We start from the raw sequence: 14,537 nt of genomic DNA on the forward strand, positions 1-14,537 counted from the left end.
TTGTCTTGTCATATTATATATCATAATTGCTTTCATTATTGAAGACCACACATAGCCACAACAGCAATGTGAAAACCATGAGATAATCACCTAGTTTCAGGGGATGTGTCTTGCTAGCTGTGTACTAAATTAGACTGTCCTAAGAGACACTCCGAACTTCAACATTAATATTTCAACTGAATAGTAATAATTTTTAAATGGTCAGGACAACAAGCAATAAGTAAAGGTGTAAGAAAAATAGTGTCACCCAATACCTTACATGTAAACATTTGCATTTCTTTTCACTATTCAGATAGGAACCAAGATAAAAAGTCTTCATTAGGCAGTTGTAGAACAGACATATTTGGATATATCCAATAAATGAGTACCTAATTAAATAAAAAAGTATCTAGTCACATGACTTATGACATTTTAGATAAATTGACATAAGTAAGATGACAGTCAGATATTAATAAATGAATGAAGAACAAGAAGAAAACAGATACATGGAAAGAAACAGCATAAAAACAATGCACCTGTTGAACTCTATCTGAAATTAAAATACATTTGTCCATGGAAAATCTGTAAATGATAACAAATGCTATATATAGTATGATAATTTTTATAGGTGTTTATATTCTGATTTAAACACAGGCAGTGTGTTTGTCACAACATAGAAACAAGTAATGAAAAAATGAAAGGAATTGAAAAACTGCAGAATTATAAAATAGAGTTACATACATTTTTATGTTTGTTTCTTAGCTAAAAAGATGATGGAGTGTCTAATAAAATTACCCTAAAAATAATTTAGTTTGGTTCCAATTTAAAGATTTTTAGTGTATAAAAACAGACAAATAGTGAAAATGTCAGGTAATAGGTTGTAAATACTGACAGAAGAAAGTGGCTATTATGCTCATCGGTGGTCAATGTTAGTCATATTATTATATAACTTTATTAAAGATCTGGAAAAAGCACCAAATGAGATATTAAAATTTGTAAATGGCACTTGTTATAACTATTTGCTTATGACTCAGTAATTATTTTGTTATTATTTGAACTTAATAGCGACAGTTTTATGTTAATAGTGCAGAACTAAAATAAAAAATAAAATTGAACAATGAATTTAGAGGGCTGTAGAAATATGTAACGAGAATACTCAAACATTTCTGGATAAACATAGCTCACATAACCTTTGATTCTATTTTCTTCTCAGAAATTTTATAGAATAAGTAAAGGAAGAAAGGTATATTTACATTATAGTAAGCAAGCATTTATTTTCTTCTTTCCATATATCACTCTACAAAATTAATCTCCATTTTCATTCCAACTGAAGCAATGATAATAAAATGAATGGAGATATCTCTTTTATGTGGCACAAAACAAAGTAATAATAGTAGTAATGATCATGATAGAACTACTATTAATACTAGTCCCACTATTAGATAACACTTATTAATACCTTTGTGTGTATCAGTTCTTATGTGGCATGCACTAAACTCACTTAGTCCTTGCAATATAATAATCACTTATTATTGTTACTTAAATTCTTATAGAACGTTTAACAGGAATCTAATAATTGGTTTTTGAGTATTGATATATCAAATATAAGAAGTCCAGACACCTAGGGCATTACAGAGTCAGATGGTGCATAGCTTTCCACTAACAATATCTTTTTGAGAAATTTTATTATCGTAGCTCATGTCGAATGCTTCTACTTGGAGATTAATATTTGGGGGAAAAATACATTATATAAAGGAGACAGAAAACTCCTTTGTAAAACATGACATCTAATCTGTGCCCAAGGCTGAGAAATTGTGGTTCATTAGAATGATGACTTACAAATCAATCACTAGTAATTAAGCACTCATACCCACAACTGATAAATCGATATTGGTTTCAATATGAAATTTCAACATATGAAAACAGACTCATAGTGGGGAAACACAGCAGGAAATAAGTTGTAAATACAAAAGAAAATGGCCGTTATGCTGGTCAGAGGTCAGTGTTTATCATATTTGTCATATACTTTAGTCATACCCTTGTTAATACAGTCATAATACCTTGAGAAGATGCATTTGTCAAATTATTGCAAATTATATTTTTGAGTTCTGGATATACATATAAAACTAAGGTTGATTACAACATGCATTAAATGGATACTTGATCAATTGCTTAGTTAATGCCAGATTGGCTATTATGGCATTCTGAGGCCAAACATTGAACATTTTAAAGAAGCTATAGAAATAACCAAAATTTTACTTCCTAAATTTATTAGCAATGTGTCTTAATGTATATATAAATGTATGTAAATAGTAAAATTTGCATTGTCTAAAGTGAATTAAAAATGTGTGATAAAGGCAATAAGGAAGACAAAAAAGTTGTTCTTAGATTTTTAGAGTCGTCTTTAGTACTGTCTGATCCACTGGAGCATAAACAAATATTGTATTTTGCACAGGCATCAGTCATATTCTTAAATAGGCTATTTGCCAAGTTCATTTAAGTGATACTTCCATGAACTGAAGTTCAGATTTATCAACTATATATTATATAGATTTACTAAAATGTTATTTCAAGCATGTAGCCCTAGAGGTCACGCAATTTAACTGTCTTGCAGTTATAATAATTGATTATAGTAGAAGTCAGATGGCTAGTGTATGAAACTTATAGCCATAACTGAACTCCATTAAACACCTTCACAATGTCAAAATCAGTTGCTCCTAGCAGTGCCATTCCTGTTATCGTGTTGATCAAAAGGTAATGGGGAGTGACAAGCAATATCACAAACACTCCATCGTAAACAAAATATTCTTCAAACACTTAAATGGCTATGGTGATAGACTGTTTCATAATAGCCAAATCCAACAGTCTTTTACAGCTTTCTGAATCATGCCTATGTTTTGCAGAAACAAATATTCTCCTAAGGACTTTAAATACAAGCTGGTAAACTACCTGAAGAATAAAAGCAAAGAATAGTTCATGTGAAAAATCAATGTGAGAAACTGATTTCCATGCACAACTTAAGTTTGCCTGGTTGTTTATATTCCACATATAAATAACAATAACAATAATATTAATATATTACCTCCTCCCTGTTCAATAACATACTTTCAGTGTTGTATGAAATTAGGGTTTTCTCCTTGCTCCGAATGACTTATAACCTTTTCTTATCACTGGACAATGCTACCTCATGTTTCATGATTTGCCTCAAATGTTACTTTCCTTTTATTCCTTCCCCTGAACTTCTTCACTTCTAATCACAAATAATTAGCCTCCTATTTGTCTTTATAGCATTTCATTTAATATCTATAATATAATAAAACCAAATAGCTCTATCTGTAACTCAAGTCACAGCATGCTCAGCAAGTGCAAATTGAATTCAGTGTTTTTGTCTTCCCAAGCGTAATTGCTCATACTCTAATCAATTATGTAAGTGATTTGAATTACCATCTATCTCTCTCAGCCACCAAGTGAGAAACTTGGAAACTGTTAATAACCTCACTATGTTTTCATTATCAATTGATTTTTGTGAGTAAATCTTATCAGTACCTCCTTAATAAAGCATGTTTGAGCCATCGTAATTTCTCTAGGTCAACTCCGCCCCCAGTATCAGATATCACTGGGCTTGTCATTGGCTTTTTTTTTTTTTTTTTTTTTTTTAGACTGAGTCTCGCTCTGTCGCCCAGGCTGGAGGGCAGTGGGAAGATCTGGGCTCACTGCAAGCTCTGCCTCCCGGGTTCACCCCATTCTCCTGCCTCAGCCTCCTGAGTAGCTGGGACTACAGGCTCCCGCCACCACGCCCGGCTAATTTTTTGTATTTTAGTAGAGATGAGGTTTCACCGTGTTAGCCAGGATGGTCTCGATCTCCTGACCTTGTGATCTGCCCCCCTCGGCCTCCCAAAGTCAATGGCTTCTTTTTTACTGGGCTGTCTGAAAATTGTCTCTATTCACTTTACCATTTTTTCAATATAATTTTCCCAAAAAGCAAATGTTATTTGATAACATTATTAATAAGTCTAATATAATATCAAAGTACTCATGGACTTTAAGCCTATTGCCTATGGGGTTAATTTTTTAACAGAAAATAAATATTGTTTCTCAAACTCAGCTCACACATTTTCCCAGTATCTTCTGTTGATACTTTCAATAAATCTTTTTGTCATTACTCTACAAATTAAATTATTCATTTATATATCTAACAACCATTTATTGACTACTAATTATGTTGTGGGCATTATTCTAGGTTCTGAAATTAATGACGGTGAACCACATCCACAAGCTAACAGACATTACTTTTTCTCTCACCTTTCTCAGATTTTACTAAGTGTCACCTTCTAATTTAGGACTTCTTTGACATTCTGTTTAAGATTTCACCCCTCAAAACCCACCTTCTTTCCCTCTTCCTCATACAGCTTTTTCCCATATCCCTTTTAATTCTGAACCTACTATATATTCTAGATAGTTTATTTACACCCCTTCTTTGAGTGTAAACTAAACTCAATGAGGACTGACATTTGTGTTCATTAGAAGTCAGTAAAAACAGTGAATAACTCCAATATGTGAATGATTCTCAAAAAGAAATTAAATGTTAAATGACTTAAGCTGACATTTATATGGCCCTGTTACTGCTGTCTGAAGGGATATTTTTTTTTCTCCATTGCCATACTAAATTATCTGTTTTATTTTATTCACAGACATTAAGGATTTATATAAATTTCCACATCCCACTTTCTGTAATCCAATTAAATTCTTTTTATATGTCAAGCTTATGTTTCAGATATCTCCTTCTCTATGAAGCCTTGCTTCACATCCCTGGTAGAACTGCTTTCTTCTCTGTGGCATCAAATAATAAGTAATGCTTCCACAAAGACATTTATTATAGTGTATATTAAATTTATTTTAATTTTATTTACAATTATATAGCATTAGGTGTGGTGAAGAAAGGGTAAGCATGCATTAGTCTGCAAATCAGAATTTTCTAGTGAATACTGTTGATTTTTTTCTCATAGAGAACACATGAAAAGGTCTTATTAATTTTGTGGCTCAGATGAGTACATTTTAATTTAAAATTTAAAATACTGATATGAAGAAACTTCTAAGATATACTGTTATAAAAAATTCAGTAAAGAATAATGTGTAAGTTTGCTTATGGAAAAACGTGAATAAATTCTTTATTGCTTATTCTCTATACTTATGTTTATTGAGTAATTTGAATATATTTTCTATGTAATAAATACAAAATAGACTCCAAAAAGAATACAGCTTCCCTCCCCCTTATGTGTGCTGGTCAGCAAAAAATCTAGAGATACATTTTGATTTCTACAAGTAAATTTTTTGATTCTTTAGGAGAGTTGAGCTATTAGTAATGAGCTGATAAAAATTACACATCAAGTCCTAAGGGAAAATAAGCCTGTGTGTGTGTGTGTGTGTGTGTGTGTGTGTGTGTGTGTGTGTGTGTGTTACCCTTAGGAAACATTAAAATAATGTTCATTGAATTTAACAAATATTTATTGAGCTTCCATGCTAAGTGTTGAGTATATAGTTGTTAACCTAATATCTAAATTTTTGCCCTCTGGGAATTGCTGTCTATTCCAGAAAAATAAAAACAAATAATAATAACTACATTAATACATAAATATTAAAATGAATAAGTACAATATAAAGTAAGTGGTATTTCAGGAAAGCAGAGAGTGCTGCAATAGATAATGAGAGAACAGGTCTTTCTGAGAAAACCTCTCAGGGGAGATAGTATCTATACTGAAGCTCAAAAAAAATGACACGGAATCAGCCATGAATCAGGAGTCGAGGAGCCACGTTCCCAGGAGAGAATGAGTTGGTCAAATGCTCTGAGGCAGTAAGGAGATCACTGTGAATCCTCAGATACTGGTGAGCAATGAGCAAGAAACAGAGAGTAGCATGAATTAAGATTGAAGAAGTTTACAGACACCAAATTCTGTAGTACCATGTAAAACAGGGAAAGGAATTTGGACTTTACTCCAAGTTCAAAGAGGGATTACCTTAGCCTATGTTCGGTTCTTATAAATATTCCTGCAGGCAAACATGATGTCTTCCAATAGGTAAATGAATAAGCAAACTGTGAGATATCCATATATTAATAGTAAAATATTATTTGGTGATTTTAAAAAACCATTTCTTCTCCTCCAACTGGAGTAGGAAAAAATAATAATAATAAAAAGAAGTTGAAAAAAAGCTATCAAGCCATGAAAAGACAGGAGGGACCTTAAATGTATATTTCTAAGTGAAAGAAATGAGTCTGAAAATGCTATATTTTGTATAATTCTAACTGTATGATATTCTGGAAAAGATAAGACTATACTGGTAGTGAAGAGATCACTAGTTTCCAGAAGTTCATGGGAACATGAAAGGGAAAGATAAACAGGTGCATTTTGGGGTCGTGTAACTATTCTATATGATACTGTAAGAGTGCATATGTGACATTATGCATTTTCAAAAACCTGTAGAACTGTACAACAGAAGGAATAAACCCTAATGTAAATTATGAACTTTAGTTAACAGTAATGTCCTATGTTAGTATTACGTAAACACTATCTTATTTCTTCTGGATTAAGAATATATGTGAGTGGGTGTGGACATATGTGTGTGCACATCTGTACATCTGCACATTGTGGGTATAAAAATACAAGGGTATAGTAATAAAGTGTATTGTTATTGGCATCTGCATCCTGTTTATTCCACTGCTGTGTAGATCTAATATAGCCTCATGATTTCCCACATTTAAAAACATTTGATAATGATGGAAGAAAACATAATTAATGTAGCCAAGTTTTGAATCTTTAAAAGAAAAATGCCCAGACTATGAAAGCATCCTACATTTAAATGAAGGGTGGGGAATTAAAATATTGGTAACATCTTTAAAACTGCCTTTGCAAAAAAAAATATATAACTGAGAAAATTATTACAGTGAACGTGATCCGACCTAATTGACTCCATCTTGCTTCTAACTTACAAGCTGTCCTTGTTCATTCCTGGGTGTAGACCAAAGTAGCTTTGGGAGGAATTTAATTTAAAGTTTAACTTTGAAACAAAGATGATAGCCCTCTCCTGAAATAAGCCCCCTTCTTGCTTGGGGACAAGTCTGCCTTTGTAGGACTAACAAATTAACTACAAGACTAGAAATTATGTTTTAGGAGTCATGCAGCTGGAGGCAGCATGATTCTGAACCTGCTCCTGGGGATAACATCACTACTGTAAAACATAAGATCAGTGCTTTATTTTCCAGACCTTGCATTCTGATGCACCAGTGGACACCGCACAGACCAGCAATCTGGCTCAGCCAATTCTGTGATTCCACCCAGCAACACAAGACAGCAGGTAAAACCCACTTCCACTCCATATGATCTTACCTCTGAACTGACAAAATATACTACCCACCAAATTATCCTTAAAAACCCTGATGCTCAAATTTTCACAGACTGATTTGAGTAATAATAAAACTCCAGTCTCCTACACATCTGGTTCTGCATGAATTAAACTCTTTCTCTGTTGCAACTCTCCTGTCTTGATAAATTGGCCCTGTCTAGGCAGTGGGCAAGGAGAGCCTATTGGGAAGTTATACCCTTATCTCTTGCTTTTTGTTCATAATATTCAATAAATATTTTTCCTTGTTTTGAGGAATGTAGAATATGAAGTAAATAATGGAGCAACAGAGTTTTTAAAAGAAATTTAATGAAATATGTGAATGAATATGTGAATATTACTGGAAAATATGAAATATTTAACTGATAAACTCTACTCGTTTGGAACACCATACTGCAAAGCAAATGATGATAGAATAATGTATTTACTCTTTTTATCTCATTAACTCTGACCTTCCATTAAATAGTGTCTGTATTTCATTTATCTCGGGTTACAAGCACATATAAAATGCTATTTTATTTTATTGAGAATCAATCTATTTTTTATTAGATACTATGCTTAGAGGTCTGTATGATCTTTTAATCTTTAAACAACCTTAACAGGTTGTATCAGTTAAGGTAAAACAAGTTTTGTTTCTAAAACAAAAGTAAAAATTCATGGTGGTTTAAACAAGAAAATTGAGATTTCTTCAACATAATAGACTGATTATAGGTATTCCAGGATTGTTATGACAGCTTTGGGATGTTAAAAATACAGGCTCCTCTTCTTTCTTTATCATCTTCAATATGGCTATTGAATTGCCTCTATTATGCTTAATCCAGCATCTCACCCTGCATTTCATTTAGCAGGGAGGAAAGAGGGAAATTGGAAGGGAAGATGTTTCTTCAATTTACAGACTCAATAGGTGCCCATATCACTTCTAATCTCATTTCATTGATCAGTAATTTAGTAACATGGGTATGCATAAGTCAAACAAAAATGGGCTGGGAGATGTGGTTTTTAACTCAATTGCCATATAGCCAACAAAACCTCATGGCGTTCATTATTAAAGGAAGAAGGAAAGAGATAGTATTGTGAAAAAACTGACATCTTTGCTTGAGTCCTTGCCTCTGGTCACCCAAATATCTATGCATACCCTGTTTCCTACATAGCAATATTACCCTCTCTCCATAATGGAAAACACTAAGTCCCATCCAATTACTGAAACGAGCTCAATGTTCATGATAATTTTCTCTGTCAAATTCAGAGATCTATAAACTTAAAGAACGATGCTAATTTTTCAACCCAAAAATAACAACGTGAAGCAAAATCAAGGTAAATCTACCTAAAAGACTATTTCAGAAAAAAGAATGAATAGGGAACATGTGTAAATCACTGGTCTGCAGCAATTATCAAATCTTTCTGGGCAAATTGTAAAATTTCCTGTCCTGGTAATGGGATAAGTTCCTTGGAAGCCTCTGGGGCTGCTTTATTGAGGGGGAATATCTTATTCATTATTTTCTGTGGTCACTGGATTTGTCTTGAAAAGGTAGACTTCCTAGAAAAAGTTGGACAGTCTAAACGTATTTTAAAAATGGTCATTTTTTCTACATAAATTTTACAAGTGAAATTGATGTAGTTCATAATTACCTGAGCATAGAATTTAACTTTATTTTATGAATAAGTGTTTGAGGGGCATATTTTACCACCAAATATTCTAGTATTGCAACTAAGAAGTAAATTAAGAAAAATTATATTTATCATATTTTAAATTTATTAGGTGAATGGTCTTCAGCAACTTCTCCTGTAGTTATCAGAGAAACAGCTTCAATGATTGATCTCAATTGGCCATTGTCAATTTCCAATGGCTGGCCACTATGCTCTTCATCTTCAAAGCTCTTGTCTCCTTTGCAAAACTTCTTGAAAAACCACTGCACTGTATTTCACTTAGCAGGAAGGAAATAGGAAAATTGGAAGGGAAGATGTTTCTTTCCTTTACAGATTAAATAGGTGCTCATGTCACTTCTAATCTCATTTCACTGAACAGAAATTTAGTAATATGGCCATGCATGAGTCAAATGGAAAGGGAGTTCATTAGGAGTTCCTGGGCCAAATAAAGGCGTTGACGTTGCAAGCTGTCTCCGCTGCTCTATGATGCATTTTGAACTCGAACAAGAAAATCACTAGAATTTGCTTTTTGTCTAACATCATTTCCATTGTCTAAAATAAATATAAAATAAACAGCAAGTAATGTCATTAGCAAAAAAACATGAAGTGAGAAATATGTATTAAAGTGATATATAACATAGCCACATTTAAGAATGAATTCCAATATCAAACTGCAAATTTCAACAATGCAAAAACTGCAATTATGTATGCAGCACCCTGATATATTAACACAAATATAATTTATGTATGACAATATGTAATACTATAGTGTATAGCAATATTAATATACTATATTTAAATATAACTTAGATACTAAACAAAAATTATTATTTTAAAAAATCACATATTTTTATCTCAGTAGTGAGATTTAAGGGAATAATATTACATATTCATATCAGCTTTTATTTGATGCCCTAGTATTCATGTAGATATTAGCTATGAGCACAAATATCTGACCATTTTCTTTGTTTCTTCCTATATAATTAAGTCCTGAACTACATGCTCTTTTGTTATAAATCTATTTTCTTATTATTCCCTTTTCAATTACATTTGGATCATTGTGTTGGTTTTCAAAAACTAGGTGTAAATGTAGAGTATCATATTTATTTTGGGATCTTCTGAGACAAGTAATGTGTAAACTATATTAACCCTTGGTTAACTGATGACATCATTGATTTTGGAGGAAAATCCTATTATAATCATAGAAATCACAAAAATGTTAACATTTTAAGTTTAACATTATTTATTTTCTTATTTATTTTGACCAGTTTTCATTAAAAAGCAAATAACAAAGAGTCCTGAGAAGGATTATTCTGATATTCTTTTAGCATTATATCTTGAGAAAATACACAAATAACATATGAAGATGAACATTTGCTAAACAATGAAGAAACAATTTAAGCTTTAGACATGGGTAAATATGGAAGTACAATATTCTAGATGTTTATATCCCCAGAGGATAAAAATCCTAATAAAAATTGTATTAAGTTGTTCTCCAGTGCCTTTTTTCCCATCCTACATAATTGTCATGTTCTATTCCTTCATTTTTCAATAATTTAACCCTAAAAATTTTGGGAAGAGAGCTGGCAATACAAATGATGTAAAACTCTATGACATTCTGAACAGTGGTAATTAGTTAGCATCCACTCTCATCTTTCATTAAATTAATTATAAAGACGAAGACAAAAATAGCATCACATAAAAACAGCAATAACAAGGATGGAAAAAATGTTTTGTCAGAAACTTGAAGAAATTAATTTTTTTAATATAAAGATCTTCAATGTCAACTTTGTCCTATATCCTTATTACTTTACAAAATTGATTGCTTCTTTCAGCAGGAAAAATTGTCTTCACTACTTTCCAGCACACCACAAACATTTTGGTTCTTCTTTTATCTGAAATTCTTAAACAACTTCTTTTATCTATCTACACTCACTCCCTAAGTGATTCCAAGCAGAATATTGATTTTCAACACTGTCTATATGTATAGGTTACTTCCAAATTTATATCTCCAGCCTAAATCTGTCTCATAAACTTCAAACTCATACATATATCTATTTAATACTGTACTTGGATGTCCAAAATATTTTCAAAATCAATACAACCTCAACTAAATTCTTAATCTTCACCATTCAAGCCCACCAACATTTACATCCATTTAAGATGTTGGCAACTTTATACTTCCAGTTGTGTTGGCCCAAACACGTGGAGTCATCTTTGACTCTTTTCTGTCTCACAGTCCTCATCAAATATGCCAGTAAACCATCAGTCTTTCTCTTTAATTCCACTGATTCATGTGGTGCAGGCCACTGTAATTTCTTATCTGGGTTATTGTTACAATTTATTGATATTATTATTATAATTTTCTAATAATTCTTATTGTCTGTACTCTTGTTACTACTATAGTTTATTTTCAATTTAGTTGCCAATCATTTCCCCTAAAACTTAAATACTTGGCTTTTGCTCAAACCTTCCAGTGGTTACTCATTTAACCCAGAATAAAACTAGTCCTTACAATTGTCTACAAGTTCCTATATGATAAATTTTGCACAACTTCCTGTTATCCTTCTAACTACATTTCTTCTCATTTTTTCCATTATATCTGTAATACCTATAATAGTGACTAAAACATAGCAATAGTTTAATAAGCAATTGATTAATAATTAAATTTAGGGTATTATCTATAAACTGATTAATGACTAACTTGATGTTAATTAAATCAGTGGTCCGTATGAACACATGCATTGTAGCTCATTATGTCCTTGCAAGCAATATTTCCTCATTCTTGCTAAACCATTATGGCACCTTTGCTTACCCATCATCTCTTATTCCCTTTGTAGAATAAGTTAAAACTGACTTTTGGACTTTTATTTTCTATTTTCATCCCCTAGAAAAATAAGTAGACAAACTCTGTAACCTTATGTAACTTTACAATATTTCATGGATTTGAAAGGACTGAATAACAAAGGTTGTTAACTCCCAACCAGAAAATGGATCCCCTAGAGAAAAATGTTTCATAGGTGCAGATGCTACTTTAGCACTATGAAAATCTGCTGATTTTAACATGCCTAAAATATAATTTTACATTTGCCTTAAAATCATGTATTTCCCTTACAATAACCTATAGACAATTGCTGAAATTTACAGAAACTTTGAAAAAAAAGAGATATTTTCCAAGAACAAAACTTAAGTGGAAAATAGTAAATTATATAATAACAATCCTTTATCACTATTATATAAATATCATTGTTGTGTGGGTATACATTTGCATATTATTAACATAAATTAAGCATTTTATCCCTGAGTCTTTAATTTTGTAATAATTACTTACAGTATATAAAATATAAAATACTCTAATAATAATTGAAGTCACTGATAAAATTTTCTCCTTTTCTAAATTTTAATAACTAATTTGATAATTTCTTAGTTTGATGAATGCTTCTTCTCTGAGTTACATTACACCAATTTGTACTTTTTAAATGTTAATGTCTCAATTCTATGGAGGTTTTACTTTTAGTGAAAAAGAAATACAAGAATGAATAATACCATTCAATGAGTACATTAAAATTAGTTCTCAATTTTCGCATTTCAAAGAAATAGGCACAACTAACTAAAGTTTCCACTATGTTTACAACTTTTAACTGTGTGTAGCCTTAGCAGTTTATTAAATTCCTACAGATGTCTGGGTGTGGTGGCTCACGCCTATGATCTCAGCACTTTGAAAGGTTGAGGTAGGTGGATCACTTGAGGCCAGGAGTTCAAGACCAGCCTGACCAACATAGTAAAACCACGTCTCTACAAAAAAGTTAGCTGGACTACTGTAGTAGCACATGCCTGTAATACCAGGTACTCAGGAGGCTGTGGCAAGAGAATGGCTTGAAGTGGAACTCAGGAGGCAGAGGTGGTGGTGAGCTGAGCTCTTGTCACTGAACTCCAGCCTGAGTGACAGAGGGAGACCCTGCCTCTAAATAAATAAATAAATAAAATAATTCATATAGAAGAAAAAATGGTTCTAGCAGTTATTTCTTAAGCATGGTTTTAGGAGTACCTTGCCTGCTTTTGAAAATAATAATTACCAACCTGTATTCAAGATACTATGATTGAATAGAATTATTTTGAGAACTTGGAATCAGGATTTTTATAAGCCTCCTTGTGATTCTGATTCAGATGCCAATGGGCCACAAATCACTGAGAAACATGTTTAACAGTGAAGTATCTAGGATTTACGTTTCTGCCTTTACATAGAGGAAAATAACATCCTCTGATATAAACAACTCTCAACCTATTATTCTTCCCTGATAATTACTGGGGGCCCATGGCTCTGGGAAAAGCACGTTGGGGGTGCTTTTTCTTTTTCCCTTTTCTAGCCTGTGGCTATAGAATAAAGGATTTATAGTAAGTAAGCTCAGCTATCTTCTGTTACAGATATTTTGGGGGGAGTTACCCATGTCTTAATTAAGACATGAAGGAAAACGAAGGGAAAATAATATGACATAATTGTATTGAGACTGAAAAATACTGCCCATAATTACAAATTTGAAATATAAGTAGTCATTTTCCCATTGGCCATATATATATAAAATTTGATGTACTTATAAAAAAAGGAGTATAACTTTCAAAGAAAAATGACCCTGAAATGGAACAAATGAAAAGACAAACAAGCAAAATTTGAATTATGTTAAAAAAATGAACTATTAACCAGCTCAAAGTAACTCAGTAGTAACTAGCACTTGTTAAGCACTTACTTTATGCCAGAATTATAAGGCTTTTAAAAGGTTAACTTATTTAGTTTTCATAACTATACTAAGTAATAGCAAATATTATTCTCCTTAATTTACCAATAAGAAAATTGAAGCACTTAAAAGCTAAATAAAATTCTGATCCCGAAGCTCACACAGGTAATTGTGTTCGGAGATACAGAATTGGTTCTCGGCAGTTTGGCTCATGATAATTTTATTTTACTGATTCAGTAATGTAACCTAGAACAACTTAATCTCTATGCATACATTTAAGGAACAATCCCTTAATTATTTATATTTTATAGATATATTTTTAAATCTTTTTGAAGATTTTTAAAGATTTAAAAATATAGACCTAATATTTCTAACTGACCAGTTTGGTTACTTATTTAAGGCTGTAATTCAATTCTCAGTCTAATAAGCCATACCTAAAGTCCATTGTCAGCCATTTTGTGTTTTTGCAAATAGAGAATAGCAATAGAAAGATAGACATAAAAAATCAAATAGATATTCTTTAGTTGAAAAATACCATAGCTGAAATGAAAAATTGTACTAGAAGGCTCAACAGTGTTTTATTGTTTGGGGGCACATATTCTATTTTAGAACTGCTGAAGAAATAAAGTGCAAGCTTAGGGATAGATTATTACAGATCATAGAATGCAAAGTACAGAGAAAAGGAAGAATAAACCAAAAGGAACAATGCCTCAGAGAAATGTGGAACACCACTAAGTCCACAAACATATGCTTAATGGGCATACTAGAAGAGAAGAAATACAA

General features: G+C 32.0%; 1 protein-coding gene across 9 annotated transcripts in view; it reads left to right on the forward strand.

The window, feature by feature from the left end:
- LOC117981491 (putative uncharacterized protein encoded by LINC00269) overlaps positions 1-14,537 on the forward strand; it is a 920,685-nt gene that overhangs the window by 445,972 nt on the left and 460,176 nt on the right. For 7 of the 9 annotated variants that reach the window (XR_010113009.1, XR_008626483.2, XR_010113010.1 and 4 more), the window contains one exon: positions 7,238-7,329. The exons of the other annotated variants lie outside the window; for them this stretch is intronic. The gene's annotated coding sequence lies outside the window, so the exon portion shown is untranslated. The remainder of the gene's footprint in view (positions 1-7,237; positions 7,330-14,537) is intronic. 9 annotated transcript variants of the gene reach the window in all.

Source organism: Pan paniscus, chromosome 7 (assembly GCF_029289425.2).
Source record: "Pan paniscus chromosome 7, NHGRI_mPanPan1-v2.0_pri, whole genome shotgun sequence".
NCBI classification, from domain to species: domain Eukaryota; kingdom Metazoa; phylum Chordata; class Mammalia; order Primates; family Hominidae; genus Pan; species Pan paniscus.